We start from the raw sequence: 22,729 nt of genomic DNA on the forward strand, positions 1-22,729 counted from the left end.
TATTTGGAGGAGGAATCCACCTTGCAATGCCGAAGACAACACTGCATGTTGGACTCATCGTCATTGAAGCCTGGTTCAGGGGCTACTGAGGGAGTCCTGGATTAGGGGGTCTCCGGACAGCCGGACTATATCCTTTGGCCGGACTGTTGGACTATGAAGATACAAGATTGAAGACTTCGTCACGTGTCCGGATGGGACTCTACTTGGCGTGGAAGGCAAGCTAGGCAATACGGATATGTATATCTCCTCCTTTGTAACCGACCTTGCGTAACCCTAGCCCCCTCCAGTGTCTATATAAACCGAAGGGTTTTAGTCCGTAGGACAAGATACAATTATACCATAGGCTAGCTTCTAGGGTTTAGCCTCTCTGATCTCGTGGTAGATCAACTCTTGTAATACTCATATCATCAAGAACAATCAAGAAGGAAGTAGGGTTTTACCTCCATCAAGAGGGCCCGAACCTGGGTAAACATCATGTCCCCTGCATCCTGTTACCATCCGCCTTAGACGCACAGTTCGGGACCCCCTACCCGAGATCCGCCGGTTTTGACACCGACAGGGAATGCAACCCGGCAACTGTTGGAAATATGCCCTAGAGGCAATAATAAAAGCTTTATTATTATATTTCCTTGTTCATGATAATTGTCTTTATTCATGCTATAATTTTATTATTCGGAAATCGTAATACATGTGTGAATAACAGACACCAACATGTCCCTAGTAAGCCTCTAGTTGACTAGCTCGTTGATCAACAGATAGTCATGGTTTCCTGACTATGGACATTGGGATGTCATTGATAACGAGATCACATCATTAGGAGAATGATGTGATGGACAAGACCCAATCCTAAACATAGCACAAGATCGTATAGTTCGTTTGCTGGAGTTTTCCGATGTCAAAGTATCTTTTCCTTAGACCATGAGATCGTCTAACTCCCGGATACCGTAGGAGTGCTTTGGGTATACCAAACGTCACAACGTAACTGGGTGACTATAAAGGTATACTACGGGTATCTCCGAAAGTGTCTGTTGGGTTGACACGGATCAAGACTGGGATTTGTCACTCCGTATGACGGAGAGGTATCACTGGGCCCACTCGGTAATGCATCATCATAATGAGCTCAAAGTGACCAAGTGTCTGGTCACGGGATCATGCATTACGGTACGAGTAAAGTGACTTGCCGGTAACGAGATTGAACGAGGTATTGGGATACCGACGATCGAATCTCGGGCAAGTAACATATCGATTGACAAAGGGAATTGCATACGGGGTTGATTGAATCCTTGACATCATGGTTCATCCGATGAGATCATCGTGGAGCATGTGGGAGCCAACATGGGTATCCAGATCCCGCTGTTGGTTATTGACCGGAGAGTCGTCTCGGTCATGTCTGCTTGTCTCCCGAACCCGTAGGGTCTACACACTTAAGGTTCGGTGACGCTAGGGTTGTAGGGATATGTATATGCAGTAACCCAAATTGTTCGGAGTCCCGGATGAGATCCCGGACGTCACGAGGAGTTCGGAATGGTCCGGAGGTAAAGAATTATATATAGGAAGTGCTATTTCGGCCATCGGGACAAGTTTCGGGGTCACCGGTATTGTACCGGGACCACCGGAAGGGTCCCGGGGGTCCACCGGGTGGGGCCACCTATCCCGGGGGCCCCATGGGCTGAAGTGGGAGGGAACCCAGCCCAAAGTGGGCTGGGGCGCCACCCCCAGGGCCCATGCGGCTAGGGTTGGGGAAACCCTAGGGGCGCCCCCTTGCTTGGGGGGCAAGCCCCCCACCCTAGGCCGCCGCCCCCCCTAGTAGATGCCATCTACTAGGGCCGGCGCCCCCCCTGGCACCCCTATATATAGTGGGGGAGAGGAGGGACTTCATACCTAGCTTTGGCGCCTCCCTCTCTCCCCGTTACGTCTCTCTCCTCGTAGTATAGGCGAAGCCCTGCTACTGTGACGCCCTGCATCCACCACCACGCCGTCGTGCTGCTGGATCTTCATCAACCTCTCCTCCCCCTTGCTGGATCAAGAAGGAGGAGACGTCTCCCGTCCCGTACGTGTGTTGAACGCGGAGGTGCCGTCCGTTCGGCGCTTGGTCATCGGTGATTTGGATCATGTCATGTACGACTACATCATCACCGTTCTTTTGAACGCTTCCGTGCGCGATCTACAAAGGTATGTAGATGCATCCAATGACTCGTTGCTAGATGAACTCCTAGATGATCTTGGTGAAACGAGTAGGAAAATTTTTGTTTTCTGCAACGTTCCCCAACAGTGGCATCATGAGCTAGGTCTATGCGTAGTTCTTCTTGCGCGAGTAGAACACAATTAGTTGTGGGCGTAGATTTGTCAACTTTCTTGCCGTTACTAGTCTTTTCTTGCTTCAGCGGTATTATGGGATGAAGCGGCCCGGACCAACCTTACACGTACGCTTACGTGAGACCGGTTCCACCGACTAACATGCACTAGTTGCATAAGGTGGCTGGCGGGTGTCTGTCTCTCCCACTTTAGTTGGAGCGGATTTGATGAACAGGGTCCTTATGAAGGGTAAATAGAAGTTGACAAATCACGTTGTGGCTTTAACGTAGGTAAGAAGACGTTCTTGCTAGAACCCTAATTCAGCCACGTAAAACTTGCAACAACAATTAGAGGACGTCTAACTTGTTTTTGCAGCAAGTGGTTTGTGATATGATATGGCCAAAGTTGTGATGAATGATGAATGATCTATATGTGATGTATGAGATGTTCATGCTATTGTAATAGGAATCACGACTTGCATGTCGATGAGTATGACAACCGGCAGGAGCCATAGGAGTTGTCTTTATTCTTTTATATGACCTTCGTGTCATCGAGAAACGCCATGTAAATTACTTTACTTTATTGCTAAACGCGTTAGCCATAGTAGTAGAAGTAATAGTTGGCGAGCAACTTCATGGAGACACGATGATGGAGATCATGATGATGGAGATCATGGTGTCAAGCCGGTGACAAGATGATCATGGAGCCCCAAGATGGAGATCAAAGGAGCTATGTGATATTGGCCATATCATGTCACGTTAATTATTTGATTACATGTGATGTTTATCATGTTTTGCATCTTGTTTACTTAGTACGACGGTAGTAAATAAGATGATCCCTCATAACAATTTCAAGAAGTGTTCTCCCCTAACTGTGCACCGTTCCTAAAGTTTGTCGTTTCTAAGCACGGCGTGATGATCGGGTGTGATGGATCCTTACGTTCACATACAACGGGTGTTGACGAGCCTAGCATGTACAGACATGGCCTCGAAACACATGCAAAACACTTAGGGTTAAACTTGACGAGCCTAGCATGTACAGACATGGTCTCGGAACACAGAAGACCGAAAGGTCGAGCATGAGTCGTATAGAAGATACGATCAACATGAAGATGTTCACCGACGTTGACTAGTCCGTCTCACGTGATGATCGGACACGGCCTAGTCAACTCGGATCATGTAATACTTGGATGACTAGAGGGATGTCTAATCTAAGTGGGAGTTCATTAATAATTTGATTAGATGAACTTAATTATCATGAACTTAGTCTAAAATCTTTGCAATATGTCTTGTAGATCAAATGGCCAACGTAGTCCTCAACTTCAACGCGTTCCTAGAGAAAACCAAGCTGAAAGACGATGGCAGCAACTATACGGACTGGGTCCGGAACCTGAGGATCATCCTCATAGCTGCCAAGAAAGATTATGTCCTACAAGCACCGCTAGGTGATCCACCCGTCCCACAGAACCAAGACGTTATGAACGCTTGGCAGACACGTGTTGACGACTACTCCCTCGTTCAGTGCGGCATGCTTTACAGCTTATTGCCGGGGCTCCAAAAGCATTTTGAGAGACATGGAGCATACGAGATGTTCAAAGAGCTGAAAATGGTTTTTCAAGCTCATGCCCGGATCGAGAGATATGAAGTCTCCGATAAGTTCTTCAGCTGTAAGATGGAGGAAAATAGTTCTATCAGTGAGCACATACTCACTATGTCTGGGTTGCATAACCGCTTGTCTCAGCTGGGAGTTAATCTCCCGGATGATGCGGTCATTGACAGAATCCTCCAGTCGCTTCCACCAAGCTACAAGAGCTTTGTGATGAACTTCAACATGCAGGGGATGCAAAAGACCATTCCTGAGTTGTTCTCAATGCTGAAGTCAGCGGAGGTAGAAGTCAAGAAGGAACATCAAGTGTTGATGGTCAATAAAACCACTAAGTTTATGAAAGGCAAGGGTAAAAAGAACTTCAAGAAGGACGGCAAGGAGGTTTCTGTGCCCGGCAAGCAAGCTGCCGGGAAGAAGCCAAAGAATGGACCCAAGCCCGAGACTGAGTGTTTTTATTGCAAGGGAAGCGGTCACTGGAAGCGGAATTGCCCTAAATACTTAGCAGACAAGAGGGCCGGCAAAACAAAAGGTATATTTGATATACATGTAATTGATGTGTACCTTACCAGTACTCGTAGTGACTCCTGGGTATTTGATACCGGTGCCGTTGCTCATATTTGTAACTCACAGCAGGAGCTGCGGAATAAACGGAGACTGGCAAAGGACGAGGTGACGATGCGCATCGGGAATGGTTCCAAGGTTGATGTGATCGCCGTCGGCACGCTGCCTCTGCATTTACCTACGGGATTAGTTTTAAACCTCAATAACTGTTATTTAGTGCCAGCTTTGAGCATGAACATTGTATCAGGATCTCGTTTAATTCGAGATGGCTACTCATTTAAATCTGAGAATAATGGTTGTTCCATTTATATGAGAGATATGTTTTATGGTCATGCTCCTATGGTGAATGGTTTATTCTTAATGAATCTCGGGCGTATTACTACACATGTTCATAATGTGAGTACCAAAAGATGTAAGGTTGATAATGATAGTCCCACATACTTGTGGCACTGCCGCCTTGGTCACATAGGTGTCAAACGCATGAAGAAGCTCCATGTAGATGGACTTTTAGAGTCTCTTGATTATGAATCATTTGACACGTGCGAACCATGCCTCATGGGTAAAATGACCAAGACTCCGTTCTCAGGAACAATGGAGCGAGCAACCAACTTATTGGAAATCATACATACTGATGTGTGTGGTCCAATGAGTGTTGAGGCTCGCGGTGGCTATCGTTATGTTCTCACCCTCACTGATGACTTGAGTAGATATGGGTATGTCTACTTAATGAAACACAAGTCTGAAACCTTTGAAAAGTTCAAGGAATTTCAGAGTGAGGTTGAAAATCAACGTGACAGGAAAATCAAGTTCCTACGATCAGATCGAGGAGGAGAATACTTGAGTCATGAATTTGGTGCACACTTAAGAAAATGTGGAATAGTTTCACAACTCACGCCGCCTGGAACACCTCAGCGTAACGGTGTGTCCGAACGTCGTAATCGCACTCTATTGGATATGGTGCGGTCTATGATGTCTCTTACTGATTTACCGCTATCTTTTTGGGGCTATGCTTTAGAGACTGCCGCATTCACTTTAAATAGGGCTCCGTCGAAATCCGTTGAGACGACACCGTATGAATTATGGTTTGGGAAGAAACCTAAGCTGTCATTTCTAAAAGTTTGGGGATGCGATGCTTATGTCAAGAAACTTCAACCTGAAAAGCTCGAACCCAAGTCGGAAAAATGCGTCTTCATAGGATACCCAAAAGAAACTATTGGGTACACCTTCTACCTCAGATCCGAAGGCAAGATCTTTGTTGCCAAGAATGGGTCCTTTCTAGAGAAAGAGTTTCTCTCGAAAGAAGTAAGTGGGAGGAAAGTAGAGCTTGATGAAGTACTACCTCTTGAACCGGGAAATGGCGCGACTCAAGAAAATGTTCCTGAGGTGCCAGCACCGACTAGAGAGGAAGTTAATGATAATGATCAAGATACTTCTGATCAAACTCCTACTGAAATTCGAAGGTCCACAAGGACACGTTCCGCACCAGAGTGGTACGGCAACCCTGTCTTGGAAATCATGTTGTTAGACAACGGTGAACCTTCGAACTATGAGGAAGCGATGGCGGGCCCGGATTCCGACAAATGGCTAGAAGCCATGAAATCCGAGATAGGATCCATGTATGAAACGAAGTATGGACTTTGACTGACTTGCCCGTTGAACGGCGAGCCATAGAGAATAAATGGATCTTTAAGAAGAAGACAGACGCGGATGGTAATGTGACCATCTATAAAGCTCGGCTTGTCGCTAAGGGTTATCGACAAGTTCAAGGGGTTGACTACGATGAGACTTTCTCACCGGTAGCGAAGCTAAAGTCCGTCCAAATCATGTTAGCAATTGCCACATTCTACGATTATGAAATATGGCAAATGGACGTCAAAACGGCATTCCTTAATGGTTTCCTTAAGGAAGAATTGTATATGATGCAGCCGGAAGGTTTTGTCGATCCTGAGAATGCTGACAAGGTGTGCAAGCTCCAACGCTCGATCTATGGGCTGGTGCAAGCATCTCGGAGTTGGAACATTCACTTTGATGAGATGATCAAAGCGTTTGGGTTTACACAGACTTATGGAGAAGCCTGCGTTTACAAGAAAGTGAGTGGGAGCTCTGTAGCATTTCTCATATTATATGTAGATGACATACTTTTGATGGGAAATGATATAGAACTCTTGGACAGCATCAAGGCCTACTTGAATAAGAGTTTTTCAATGAAGGACCTTGGAGAAGCTGCTTATATATTAGGCATCAAAATCTATAGAGATAGATCAAGACGCCTCATAGGTCTTTCACAAAGCACATACCTTGATAAGATATTGAAGAAGTTCAATATGGATCATTCTAAGAAGGGGTTCTTACCTGTATTACAAGGTGTGAAATTGAGTTCAGCTCAATGTCCGACCACGGCAGAAGATATAGAAGAGATGAGCGTCATCCCCTATGCATCAGCCATAGGTTCTATTATGTATGCCATGCTGTGTACCAGACCTGATGTTAACCTTGCCGTCAGTTTGGTAGGAAGGTACCAAAGTAATCCCGGCAAGGAACACTGGACAGCGGTCAAGAATATCCTGAAGTACCTGAAAAGGACTAAGGAAATGTTTCTCGTTTATGGAGGTGACGAAGAGCTCGTCGTAAAGGGTTACGTCAACGCTAGCTTCGACACAGATCTGGATGACTCTAAGTCACAAACCGGATACGTGTATATTTTGAATGGTGGGGCAGTGAGCTGGTGTAGTTGCAAGCAAAGCGTCGTGGCGGGATCTACATGTGAAGCGGAGTACATGGCAGCCTCGGGGGCAGCACATGAAGCAATATGGGTGAAGGAGTTCATCACCGACCTAGGAGTCATACCCAATGCGTCGGGGCCGATCAAGCTCTTCTGTGACAACACTGGAGATATTGCTCTTGCCAAGGAGCCCAGGTTTCACAAGAAGACAAGGCACATCAAGCGTCGCTTCAACTCCATTCGTGAAAATGTTCAAGATGGAGACATAGAGATTTGTAAAGTACATACGGACCTGAATGTAGCGGATCCGTTGACTAAACCTCTCCCTAGAGCAAAACATGATCAACACCAGAATTCCATGGGTGTTCGATTCATCACAATGTAACTAGATTATTGACCCTAGTGCAAGTGGGAGACTGTTGGAAATATGCCCTAGAGGCAATAATAAAAGCTTTATTATTATATTTCCTTGTTCATGATAATTGTCTTTATTCATGCTATAATTGTATTATCCGGAAATCGTAATACATGTGTGAATAACAGACACCAACATGTCCCTAGTAAGCCTCTAGTTGACTAGCTCGTTGATCAACAGATAGTCATGGTTTCGTGACTATGGACATTGGATGTCATTGATAACGAGATCACATCATTAGGAGAATGATGTGATGGACAAGACCCAATCCTAAACATAGCACAAGATCGTATAGTTCGTTTGCTAGAGTTTTCCGATGTCAAAGTATCTTTTCCTTAGACCATGAGATCGCGTAACTCCCGGATACCGTAGGAGTGCTTTGGGTATACCAAACGTCACAACGTAACTGGGTGACTATAAAGGTAGACTACGGGTATCTCCGAAAGTGTCTGTTGGGTTGACATGGATCAAGACTGGGATTTGTCACTCCGTATGACGGAGAGGTATCACTGGGCCCACTCGGTAATGCATCATCATAATGAGCTCAAAGTGACCAAGTGTCTGGTCACGGGATCATGCATTACGGTACGAGTAAAGTGACTTGCCGGTAACGAGATTGAACGAGGTATTGGGATACCGACGATCGAATCTCGGGCAAGTAACATATCGATTGACAAAGGGAATTGCATACGGGGTTGATTGAATCCTTGACATCGTGGTTCATCCGATGAGATCGTCGTGGAGCATGTGGGAGCCAACATGGGTATCCAGATCCCGCTGTTGGTTATTGCCCGGAGAGTCGTCTCGGTCATGTCTGCTTGTCTCCCGAACCCGTAGGGTCTACACACTTAAGGTTCGGTGACGCTAGGGTTGTGAAGATATGTATATGCAGTAACCCGAATATTGTTAGGAGTCCCGGATGAGATCCCGGACGTCACGAGGAGTTCCGGAATGGTCCGGAGGTAAAGAATTATATATAGGAAGTGCTGTTTTGGCCATCGGGACAAGTTTCGGGGTCACCGGTATTGTACCGGGACCACCGGAAGGGTCCCGGGGGTCCACCGGGTGGGGCCACCTATCCCGGGGGGGCCCATGGGCTGAAGTGGGAGGGAACCCAGCCCAAAGTGGGCTGGGGCGCCACCCCCCAAGGGCCCATGCGGCTAGGGTTGAGGGGAAACCCTAGAAGGGGCGCCCCCTTGCTTGGGGGGCAAGCCCCCCACCCTAGGCCGCCGCCCCCCCTAGTAGATGCCATCTACTAGGGCCGGCGCCCCCCCCTTGGCACCCCTATATATAGTTGAGGAGAGGGGAGGACTTCATACCTGAGCTTTGGCGCCTCCCTCTCTCCCCGTTACGTCTCTCCCTCGTAGTATAGGCGAAGCCCTGCTACTGTGACGCCCTGCATCCACCACCACGCCGTCGTGCTGCTGGATCTTCATCAACCTCTCCTCCCCCTTGCTGGATCAAGAAGGAGGAGACGTCTCCCGTCCCGTACGTGTGTTGAACGCGGAGGTGCCGTCCGTTCGGCGCTTGGTCATCGGTGATTTGGATCATGTCATGTACGACTACATCATCACCGTTCTTTTGAACGCTTCCGTGCGCGATCTACAAAGGTATGTAGATGCATCCAATGACTCGTTGCTAGATGAACTCCTAGATGATCTTGGTGAAACGAGTAGGAAAATTTTTGTTTTCTGCAACGTTCCCCAACAGCAACCATTTCCGGAGACCGAAACCGTCCGACGTTTGACCGACTATATTGCCGCTATAGTTATCCGTTGGGGCGTCAAACGAACTTCGAATGCGATGAAACTTGACAGGCGGCCTACCTACAACATAACAACAACGCATTCGAACTTTCAACCCATTCCGAGAACATTTTTTGGCCACTTATAAAATAATATTTTAGACATGCCGCGGGCGCGTGCAAGTGTGTCTGGGCTCAGAACGGACAACGGAAGGAACGTGGAGACCCGGGCGGATGCAAGTTTTGAAAACATGATGATGCAATGCACATGATGACATGGCAAGATGCAACACATAAGAAAATGACATGGCAAAGACAGCGAATAACTGGAAGACACCTGGCGCAACGGTCTCGGGGCATCACAGTAGCTCCCTGAGATCTTCCGCTAACTCTGTTGGTAAACCCCCGGTTAAGAGGTTATTGGCGTAACTCTTTCGGCTCAAAGCGTCTACTACGACATTGGCCTTGCCTGGATGATAGTGCAACTTCATATCATAATCCTTTATAAGCTCCAACCATCTTCTCTGCCTGAGGTTCAAGTCCTTTTGTGTGAAAATGTACTTCAAACTCTTATGATCCGTGTACACATCACAACGATTTCCAATAAGAAAATGTCTCTAGGTCTTGAGTGCATGCACTACAGCTGCTAACTCCAAATCATGCGTGGCATAATTCAACTCATGCGGTCGAAGCTGTCGTGAGGCATACGAAACAACTCTTCCGCCCTGCATAAGCACGCCTCCAAGTCCTAAGCGAGATGAGTCGCAATACACATGGAAATCCTTGCGTATATTCGACAGAATCAACACTGGGGCTGTAGCCAAACGTTTCTTCAACTCCTGGAAACTTGCCTCACATTCATCTTTCCATTTAAACTTAGTTTACATCTTCAACAACTCCGTCATAGGCTTCGCAATCTTAGAGAAATTCTCAATGAATCTCCGATAATATCCCGCGAGTCCAAGAAAACTGCGGATCTCTCCAACTGAGGTGGGTGCCAACCACTCAGTGACTGACTGAACCTTAGTAGGGTCTACTGCCATACCTTCTCCTGATATAACATGTCCAAGGAATCCAACTTCCTTCAACCAAAACTCACATTTGCTGAATTTGGCGTATAACTGATGTTCCCTGAGCTTCTCGAGAACTAATCGCAAATGCTCCTTGTGTTCCTCTTCATTCTTCGAGTACACCAAAATGTCATCAATGAACACCACGACGAATTTATCCAAGAACTCCATGAACACCTTATTCATCATACTCATGAAATAGGTAGGGCGTTTGTCAGTCCAAATGACATAACCGTGTACTCATATAGCCCGTACCTTATGGTCGAGGTTGTCTTGGGTATATCCTATTATCGGATCGTCAGTTGGTGATATCATGATCGAAGATCGATCTTGGAAAATACTTTAGATCCCTGCAGCTAGTCAAACAAATCATTGATCATCGGCAGTGGGTACTTGTTCTTGATCGTCACTTCATTCAATGCCCGATAATCAACCACCATTCTCAGAGATTTATCCTTCTTCTCAACCAAAAGCACTGGGGCTCCCCATGGTGACGAGCTTCGTCGAATGTAGCCTTTCTCCAATAACTCCTTAATCTATTTCTTAATCTCCTCCAGATCATTTGTGGGCATCCCGTATGGTCTCTTCGATATTGGTCCGGTGCCTGGAAACAGCTCTATCAAAAACTCGATGTCTTGATCTGGCAGCATGCCTGGTAGTTCCTCTGGAAATACATCCGGGTAATTCTTCACTACAGGCACTTCCTCCTGAACAACTCCCGTGAGGGAATTTATGTGAGTCCTCTTCGGGGTACGCCTGGGTACATACTTAATCCTTTTTCCCTTCGGGGTAGTGAGTAGAATTGACCTACTAGCACAGTCAATGTTTCCTCCATACTTTGATAGCCAATCCATACCCAATATCACATCCAATCCTTGTGACTCCAGAATTATTAGGTCTGAGGGGAAAATATGGCTGCTAATGTTTAAGGGTATCCGGTCGCACCATCGGCTGGCCATATACTCTGCTCCTGGTGAGCTTACTAAAAAGGGTGTCCTAATGGCTAAGGTGGGTAACTTAAACTTGTGCACAAATCCCCTGGAAATGTATGAATGTGATGCACCAGTATCAAAAAGAACGAGAGCGGTAAAGGACTTAACCAAAAACTTACCGATAACTGCGTCTGGCTGCTCTTCAACCTCCTCCACGTTCACATGGTTCACTTGGCCCTTATTGAAAGGGTTGGGCTTCTTCCAAAGCTTCCATTGCCATTTCCATTTTTGAGTTTAGGACACTCATTGGCATAGTGTCCAGTCTTCCCGCACTTGAAGTAATGTGACTTTGGTCCTACTTGGCGGGTGTAGCTGGGTTAGAGCGGTTCTGACTGCTTGCTCCGTTCCCATTTCCATTCCTAGAGCCATTGTGGTTATGCGAACTTCCTCCATTGTGGTTATGGCCTCCATGGTTATGGGTATATCCTCCCGAGTTTGGGGTAAAATATGGCTTCTGCCGAGCTCCTGAATTGTACTTCCCTTGTCCATTCTTCCTTTTGCGGCTCTCAATTTGCTGCTGCTTTCCTTCAATCATAAGAGCCTTATCTACCAACTCCTGGTAGTTGTTAAATGTTGCCACCATCAACTGCACACTCATCTCATCATTCAGCCCTTAAATAAATTTCTCTTGCTTCGCAACATCTGTGGCCACATCATCCGGGGCATAGCAAGCTAACTTGCTAAACTCCTCCACTTACTACCCCACAGTATGTTTGCCCTAGCATAAGATGTGAAACTCATGCTTCTTCATGCTCATAGCTCCAGTTGAGACATGACCTGTGCGGAATGCTTGCTGAAACTGCTCCCAAGTAACATTGGCTATGGGGAAAGTGGCTGTGTAATTCTCCCACCATGAGGCTGCAGGTCCATCCAATTGGTGTGCGGCAAAACACACCTTCTCAGCATCTGTGCAACCTGCAGTGGTTAACTCCCTTCCAATCCTGCGTAGCCGGTCATCCGCAACTATGGGCTCGGTGCTACTGGAAAACACCGGCGGTTGTAACCTCAGAAAATGGGCTAAGTTGTCAACTGGAGGTGGTGGCGGTGGTTTGTTATTGTTATTTTTGTTGTTGTTGCCTTGACTCTGAACTAGCAACTGTATCAATGTATTCTGCTGTTGGATCAACTGAGTGAGCTCCGGTAGGAAAGCAAATCTGGGGTCACGTCTCGGAGGCATCTGATGGGTTTTAAAGGGAAGAGATTAGAATAGAATGAGGTCTATTGAGAAAACACTACCCATATGCACATGAGATAAACACAATCAATATCACTCCCAAAACAATATCAAACATGGGCATACAATCGATCTAACTATCGTTACAGTGCTCGGACTACTAATATATACATGGGGGAAATACTACTAATAGTATGGTGGTCTACTAGAAATTTTGATCGGTAGAAGACTCCATGATATCTGCTCCAGCTTCGTCTTCATAATCATCATCACTGGGGTCGGAGTCGGTGTCATCGATGATGATATAGACCTTGGGGTGGTCGTCATCTCCTCCTAGCGCAGGGTCTCCCATGAATACTCCTTGCTTCCTTGTCAGGTTGTCATTCATCTCCACTAGTACGGTGGTTTCCTCCTTGTATCCGTCGTGTGTAGGCTTGAGTTCCTCTTCGAGCTCCATGTTCCTAGTCATCAACTTCTTCAGATCTATCATGCTTGCGCACATTTGGTTCTCCAGGCGTCGTATGTGCTGGTTTAACTCCTGGATGTAAGCTGCAATGGACCTGTCTTTCCTGGTGCTGATCATCTCCCATTGCTCATCTCGGCGCCCACATATCTGATAGATGGTGTCCTTAAGATCCTTGTGATAAACTTCGCCGATGTGTCCTATGGTGATGTGGGCTGCCATGCTCTTTCCTAGACTCCAGGTTGGTGCATCAAAGGAAAACTCTATGGGCTCAGTTACTGGTGTGAATGTTCTTCCTGGAACTTGAACTCGAATCATCCAACACTCCTCTTCTGGTAAAGTGGCGGTGTAGGTCCCGGTGAAGCTTGGTATTCCAATGTTCAGGTACCTAGTGACTTCCTTCAAGTGTTGTCCAAAAGGTGTGTCTTCATCCGGCTGTGCAAACTTGTTCCTCGTGTCCGCCATCCTATAGAGTAGAAAATGGAGAGAAGTCCAAAATGAGTAGAGAAGAGTGATCTATGGTTCATCTTAGTGGTCGTGTCCTACATTCAGCATGTGCTCTGATACCATCTTGTAGCGATCCGACCTCAAACGACCAAATCTCTGTGCATAAGTCTCATCCCTGGATCGGTAATGCTGACACACACAGTACTTCGGAGGATTTATAACAGAGTAGCAATCACACACTTATTACATCGAATGTCTCCAAAAGAGAACTTATTACAACAAATATGGCTTAAGGCCATCTAAGTAAGATAACAGTGGAAGGCTTGGAAGATAAAGTGAGTCCATCAACTCCAATGGCATAGCTGAGTGCACGACAACGACCTAGCGCACCGTACTCTCCGTCTGAAAAGTCTGCAACATGGCATGTTGCAGCCCGAAATGGGTCAGCACATGGAATATGCTGGCAAGATAACATAGTAGAGCAATGAAACAAGTAAAAGCTATCACTACATGCATATATGGCTGGTGGAGGCACACATTTTCCCAGAAGACTCGATCTCCTCCATTGGATTTCTCGCACTACAAGGTGTTTGAGAAACGGATGACCGGGACACAATCTTTCAGAATCATTAACCCTAACCCCGAGTAGACAGTACCAACCTACATCCCCAACATCTGCTAGCCTGCCATTGGAAGAGGTCATGCAACTTACTCCACTATGATAGAGCCCATAATAGCTTGTGGCTGCACATGGAAGTTTCTAGCATGAATAATCTTATGATCCCTTTGAGCCTGGGTGGCGAACCAAAAAGGACAGCACTGGTATATCCCCAGGTGCCCGCAACCAATCCACCTAGATGTGTGTTTAAGTAGCCACCTTAAGTAAACCATTAATTAATAATCTCACATCTGTCATGGATACACTCAAACCCAATCCACGTCTACGAGCATAGCATGGCAATATAAGCATAACGTAGAAGTAACTCCCAAGGGTTTGATAATAAAAGGGCAATAGGTTCTACCTCATCAACTACTTCCCAAAACCCACATGTTAAGAGATCCTACTCATGCAATGTTTGAGGGTTGTAACTAATGCATAAAAACCGGGTAATAAAGGGGTATGATCAATGTGTTACTTGCCTTGCTGATGATCTGCAAAACCTAGTGACTCATTGTAGCACGCTACGCACTCCGGGAATTCTATCGCAAACAAACAATAGAATACATAAGCACTCAAGCAAAGATTCAAGGGTAAAACTTCAAATAATATGATCCAAACTAAAAGTTCAACTGAAGAGGTTCGATTTGCAAAAAGAAACGATCGAATCGAAGCTACGGAACTGAAACTACAGTCAAAAGAACTTCATAGACAAATCTTCTTGAAACCAAATTTTAAATTTGTCAAAACCTTGTTCAAGTTGGTTAAACAGAGAGAGGGGTTCGAGACGAAGGTTTTGGCGTTAATTTCACAGGATTTGGACAAACGGTTAAGAAATGACGAGGGTTTGAAGTTCAGGGGCTAATCTGCAATAAAAAATAATCACAGATAGGTCCCTGGCCGAAAATAAAATAAAAAGAAAAGACTAACGAACGAATTTTTGCTGTCTGAACCTAACCGGCGAACAATGTTCGTTAAAACAAACGAACGAACATCCGCTAAATAAAAATAAACCGATGAAAACTGAAAAACAACGCATCTAGGGTTTACAAAAAACCCAGCGGTTTTTACCTAAAACCCCCAAAAAAACTGGTCGCGTCGAAACAGATCGCATCGGCGGCGGCGGCGGTTCCGGAGGGGCTCCGACGGCGTGCGGCGGCGGTTCCGGCGGGTCTCCGACGGTGTGCGGCGGCGCGGCTAGGCAGCGGGGCTCCGGCGGCGCGGTGGAGCGGCGGCGGCGGATGCGGCTCGGGTTGGCGGCGGCGGCTGCATCGTTGGGTGGGGAGGAGAGGTGGCGGCGATGGGGTATAAATAGGAAGAGGGGGCTCGAGGTGCTTGGGGAAGGGGCGACGGCGGCGTGTCCGGGACGAACACGTCCATGGCGGCGGCGACGTGGACTCCGCCCGCGAGCGGGAGACGGCGAGGCGGAGCTGGACCGGCTCGGCTCGGATGGTCGGCTGGGCCTTCGGCCTAGTTCAGTGTGAAGTTTTTTTAATACGGTTCCGCGGAGAAAAATCCTAAATAAAATAAAATAAAAATCTAAAAATGCCAAAATAAATTTTCACCATCTAAATAAAATATTTAGAACAAAGTGAACATTTTCTTGGCCTAAAATGCAATTTTGAAAAATGCACATTTTTTCTAATTCAAATAAAATAGCGATAAAATCCAAATAAAATATTTATTTGATTTTAATATTTTGCCTCCAATATTTCATTTATTTTGGAGAAGTCATATTATCTCCTCTAATAAATTTTAATTATGAAATATTTTTGGAGAGAAAAATAATTAAAACCAAAATGATCCACTTTTCAATATTTGAGAATATTCAAATATGAAAACAATAAAATCCCCAACTCTCTCCGTGGGTCCTCGAGTTGCTTTGGATTTTGGGATCACAAAGCCAAAATGCAATTAAAATATGATATGCACATGATGACCTATGTATAACATTTCAAATTGGAAATTTGGGATGTTACATTACATATACACCAAATAAAGAATGATGAACCAGGGTTCTATACTTTTACTATTACAGATGGTAAAGAAAGAGGCGACAGACATTCTGATTGCTGAACAAGGTGAAGCGAAATGACCCTATTATGCTCTCATGGACATACATTCAAACTGGTATTGTGCAGGTCTAAAGTACACTAGTTATTGTTAAAAAAATGAAAAGGCATGTTAACTGCAATATCCTTAACAACAACCAAATATCGTAATTCATAATGGTATTGTTGAAACTATTATTGATGAAATTGAACAGCACAACAAATAGTTGCACATATAGAGCATCACATTGTGAAGAACTGAAATAAACAAGGCATAAGGCCATCTCTAGCCGATCCTTTAAAAGTTAAATGACTAAAACCCTTAGAGGATATATATATATATACTCCAGCAATTTTTGGCCGTTTCTGGTCGATCCCCTAAATTTAATGTTGTAAACTTCAATTTGATCAAGTTCAAAGCAGGTTCAATGGAAAGTAGCATGCATTCAAACATAAACATAGAAAGTTTTGCATAACCGAACATAAAACATAAATTTAAACTAAGCTACAATACTTTTGGTCGAACTAGAGGTCGAGCCAATCCTTCCTTGTCAGGTACGGTGTGCCGCGAGCCGGGTCCGGGCCGGTGTCGTCGTCGGGGTCGTTGGGGAAGACACTCCTTCACTCGTCGACGCCGATCTCCTTGTTCTCGCCGCCCACCTCGACGCCCTCCAAGCCACCGTCCTCGCCACCTTTGACCTCGTAATCGGAGGAGAGCGCGATAACCTCGCCGCCCTCCGTGCCGGCAAAGATGGCCTGCTCCGCCTCCACGAGCTCCGAGTGCTGCTGGCGGAACTCTTGCATGTAGGCCTCGTTAGCAGCCTCGGCCTCGAGGCGCTCCCACGCCTCGCGGTCCTCCCGCTCCATAGACGAGTTCACCACCCCTGGCTCCGGCAGAATGAGGTCGACCGGACGTGTGCCGAAGTGGAAATTGAGCCTAGCCGCCGCGCCGTGGTAGCGGACCTGCCAACGGTCGTACTCATGGCCACGAGCTCGACCGGGTGGAAGCTACCGAGCCATCACCGGGTGTGGGTCTCCCAATTTGTAATCTTGGCGACCCACATCCCCCAATGCCGCTACCGGACCCCAAGGTAGGACCTCGTCGGCTGCCGGGTAAGAGGGAGGACGGGGAAGTCCTCGAAACGGCATAGGGGCGCCACGGCGGGCGGATCGGGGACCGGCGATGATGGATCGATAAAGAGCCCGTGGAGGACGATGGGGACACCTCGGCGGCCCCCTCGCCGGCGTCGGGCAAAGAGGCCGCGATAAACCTCTTTTTGGCCATTAGCTCCTCGAGCTCCCGGGCACACAGGCAGAGGTTGTGAAGGAAATATGCCCTAGAGGCAATAACAAAGTTGTTATTCATATTTCCTTATATCATGATAAATGTTTATTATTCATGCTAGAATTGTATTAACCGGAAACTTAGTACATGTGTGAATACATAGACAAACAAAGTGTCCCTAGTATGCCTCTACTAGACTAGCTCGTTAATCAGAGATGGTTAAGTTTACTAACCATAGACATGTGTTGTCACTTGATGAACGGGATCACGTCATTAGAGAATGATGTGATGGACAAGACCCATCCATTAGCTTAGCATAATGATCGTTTAGTTTTATTGCTATTGCTTTCTTCATGACTTATACATGTTCCTTTGACTATGAGATTATGCAACTCCCGAATACCAGAGGAACACCTTGTGTGCTATCAAACGTCAGAACGTAACTGGGTAATTATAAATATGCTCTACAGGTGTCTCCAATGGTTCTTGTTGATTTGGCATAGATCAAGATTAGGATTTGTCACTCCGTGTATCGGAGAGGTATATCTGGGCCCTCTCGGTAATGCACATCACTATGAGCCATGCAAGTAATGTGACTAATGAGTTAGTTACGGGATGATGCATTACGGAACGATTAAAGAGACTTGCCGGTAACGAGATTGAACTAGGTATGGAGATACCGATGGTCGAATCTCGGGCAAGTAACATATCGATGACAAGGGAATAACGTATGTTGTCATAACGGTTTGACCAATAATTATCTTTGTAGAATATGCGGGAACCAATATGAGCATCCAGGTTCCGCTATTGGTTATTGACCGGAGAGGTGTCTTGGTCATGTCTACATAGTTCTCGAACCCATAGGGTCCGCACGCTTAACGTTCGATGACGATTTGTATTTATGAGTTATGTGTTTTGGTTACCGAAGTTTGTTTGGAGTCCCGGATGAGATCACGGACATGACGAGGAGCCTCGAAATGGTTGAGAGGTAAAATTTGATATATTGGAAGGTAGTATTCGGACACCAGAAGGGTTTCAGAGTGTATCAGGTACATACCGGAGTACTGGAGGGGTTACCAGAACCCCCCGGGGAAAGATATGGGCCATATGGGCCATAGGAGGGAGTCTAAACAGCCCACAAGGGGCTGGTGCCCCCCCCACAAGGGAGGAGGCCGAATTGGACTGGGGAAGGGGGCGCCACCCCCCCTTTCCTTCTCCTACTCCCTCTCCTTCCCCTTTTCCCCCTCCGATAGAAGGAAAAAAGGAGGGGCGAATCCTACTAGGATTGGAGTCCAAGTAGGGCTCCCCTCTCCTTGGCGCGCCCCTTGTGGCTCGCCTCCTCCTCCCCTCCTTTATATACAGGGGCGGGGGACACCCCAAAGGCACAATAGTTGTTCTCTTAGCCATGTGCGGTGCCCCCCTCCATAGTTAACTCCTCCGGTCATAGCGTCGTACTGCTTAGGTGAAGCCCTGCGCGGATCACATCACCATCACTGTCACCACGCCATCGTGCTGACGGAACTCTCCCTCGACCCTCTACTAGATCAAGAGTTCGAGGGACGTCATCAAGCTGAACGTGTGCTGAACACGGAGGTGCCGTACATTCGGTACTAGATCAATTGGATCTTGAAGACATTCGATTACATCAACCGCGTTAACCTAACGCTTCCGCTTTCGGTCTACGAGGGTGCGTGGACACACTCTCCCCTATTGTTGCTATGCATCACCTAGATAGATCTTGCGTGATCGTAGGAATTTTTTTGAAATTGAATGCTACGTTCCCCAACAGTGGCATCCGAGCCAGGTCTATGCATAGATGTTATATGCACGAGTAGAACACAAAGAGTTGTGGGCGATAATAGTCATACTGCTTACCACCAACGTCTTACTTTGATTCGGCGGTATTGTTGGATGAAGCAGCCCGGACCGACATTACATGACCGTGTTCATGAGACTGGTTCTACCGACGTACTTCATGCACAGGTGGCTGGCGGGTGTCTGTTTCTCCAACTTTAGTTGAATCGAGTTTGACTACGGCCGGTCCTTGTTGAAGGTTCAAACAGCACACTTGATGAAAAATCATTGTGGATTTGATGTGTAGGTAAGAATAGTTCTTGCTAGAAGCCCGTAGAAACCACGTAAAACTTGCAACAACAAAGTAGAGGATGTCTAACTTGTTTTTGCAGGGCATGTTGTGATGTGACATGGTCAAGACGTGATGAGATATAAATTGTTGTATGAGATGATCATGTTTTGTAAAAGTTATCGGCAACTGGTAGGAGCCTTATGGTTGTCGCATTATTGTATGAAATGCAATCGCCATGTATTTTTTTTACTTTATCACTAAGTGGTAGCGATAGTCGTAGAAGCAATAATTGGCAAGACGACAACGATGCTACGATGGAGATCACGGTGTCAAGCCGGTTGCTATCTCTTGAGCACTGCGTTGGTTTTCCCTTAAAGAGGAAAGGGTGATGCAGTAGAGCAGCGTAAGTATTTCCCTCAGTTTTTGAGAACCAAGGTATGAATCCAGTAGGAGACAACGCGCGAGTCACCTCGTACCTACACAAACAAATAAGAACCTCGCAACCAACGCGATAAAGGGGTTGTCAATCCCTTCACGGCCACTTGCAAGAGTGAGATCTGATAGAGATAATAATAATAAGATAAATATTTTTGGTATTTTTATGATATAGACTGAAAGTAAAAGATAGCAAAATAAAGTAGATTGGAAACTTGTATGATGGAAAATAGACCTGGGGCCATAGGTTTCACTAGTGGCTTCTCTCAAGATAGCATAAGTATTACGGTGGGTGAACAAATTACTGTCGAGCAATTGATAGAAAAGCGAATAATTATGAGAATATCTAGGCATGATCATGTATATAGGCATCATGTTCGCGACAAGCAGACCGACTCCTGCCTGCATCTACTACTATTACTCCACACATCAACCGCTATCCAGCATCCATCTAGAGTATTAAGTTCATAAGAACAGAGTAACGCCTTAAGCAAGATGACATGATGTAGAGGGATAAACTCATGCAATATGATATAAACCCCATATTTTTATCCTCGATGGCAACAATACAATACGTGTCGTTTCCCCTACTGTCACTGGGATCGAGCACCGAAAGATTGAACCCAAAGCTAGGCACTTCTCCCATTGCAAGAAAGATCAATCTAGTAGGCCAAACCAAAGTGATAATTCGAAGAGACTTGCAAAGATAAACCAATCATACATAAAAGAATTCAGAGAAGAATCAAATATTGTTCATAGATAATCTGGATCATAAATGCACAATTCATCGGATCTCGACAAACACACCGCAAAAGAAGATTACATCAAATAGATCTCCAAGAGAATCGAGGATAACTTTGTATTGAGATCCAAAGAGAGAGAAGAAGCCATCTAGCTACTAGCTATGGACCCGAAGGTATGAAGTAAACTACTCACACATCACCTGAGAGGCCATGGAGTTGATGTAGAGGCGCTCCGTGATCAATGCCCCCTCCGACGGAGCTCCGAAAAAGGCCCCAAGATGGGATCTCTCGGGTACAGAAGGTTACGGCGGTGGTATTAGGTTTTCGTGGTGCTCTTGGATGTTTGCAGGGTACGTGGACTTACATAGGAGGAAGAAGTAGGTCGGTGGAGCAAAGAGGGGCCCGCGAGGGTGGAGGGCGCGCCCAGGGGGGTAGGCGCGCCCCCTGCCTCGTGGCCTCCTCGATTGTTTCTTGACGCCCACTCCAAGTCTCCTGGATCACGTTTGTTGAGAAAATCACGTTCCCGAAGGTTTCATTCTGTTTGGACTTCGTTTGATATTCCTTTTCTGCGAAACACTGAAATATGCAAAAAAACAACAATTTGGGATGGGACTCTGGTTAATAGGTTAGTCCCAAAAATGATATAAAGGTGTAAAATAAATCCCATTAACATCCAAAATGGATAATATAATAGCATGGAGCAATCAAAAATTATAGATACGTTGGAGACATATCAAGCATCCCCAAGCTTAATTCCTGCTCGTCCTCGAGTAGGTAAATGATAAATAAGAATTTTTGATGTGGAATGCTTTCTAACATATTTCTCAATGTAATTTTTCTTTATTGTGGCATGAATGTTCAGATCCGACAGATTCAAGATAAAATTTTAATATTGACATAAAAATAATAATACTTCAAGTATACTAACTAAGCAATCATGTCTTCTCAGAATAACATGGCCAAAGAAAGTTATCCCTACAAAATCATATAGTCTGGCTATGCTCTATCTTCACCACACAAAATATTTAAATCATGCACAACCCCGATGACAAGCCAAGAAATTGTTTCATACTTTTGATGTTCTCAAACTTTTTCACTAGTGGATATAGCACTATATGTGGATTAGAATGGTGGTTGTGGAGAAGACAAAAAGGAGAAGATAGTCTCACATCAACTAGGCGTATCAACGGGCTATGGCGATGCCCATCAATAGATATCAATGTGAGTGAGTAGGGATTGCCATGCAACGGATGCACTAGAGCTATAAGTGTATGAAAGCTCAACAAAAGAACTAAGTGGGTGTGCATCCAACTTGCTTGCTCGTGAAGACCTAGGGCAATTTTGAGGAAGCCCATCATTGGAATATACAAGCCAAGTTCTATAATGTAAAATTCCCACTAGTATATAAAAGTGATAACATAGGAGACTCTCTATCATGAAGATCATGGTGCTACTTTGAAGCACAAGTGTGGAAAAAGGATAGTAACATTGTCCCTTCTCTCTTTTTCTCTCATCATTTTTTATTTGGGCCTTCTTTCTTTTTTTGGGCCTCTTTTCTTTTTCTTTATTTTTCGTCCGGAGTCTCATCCCGACTTGTGGTGGAATCATAGTCTCCATCATCCTTTCCTCACTGGGACAATGCTCTAATAATGATGATCATCACACTTTAATTTACTTACAACTCAAGAATTACAACTCAATACTTAGAACAAAATATGACCCTATGTGAATGCCTCCGGCGGTGTACCGGGATGTGCAATGATGCATGAGTGACATGTATGAAGAATTATGAGCGGTGGCTTTGCCACAAATACGATGTCAACTGCATGATCATGCAAGCAATATGACAATGATGAAGCGTTTCATAATAACGAAATAGTGGAACATTGCATGGCAATATATCTCGGAATGGCTATGGAAATGCCATAATAGGTAGGTATGGTGGTTTTTTTGAGGAAGGTATATGGTGGGTTTATGGTACCG

The sequence above is a fragment of the Triticum urartu genome, chromosome 5 (assembly GCF_003073215.2).
Source record: "Triticum urartu cultivar G1812 chromosome 5, Tu2.1, whole genome shotgun sequence".
Lineage (NCBI taxonomy): Eukaryota > Viridiplantae > Streptophyta > Magnoliopsida > Poales > Poaceae > Triticum > Triticum urartu.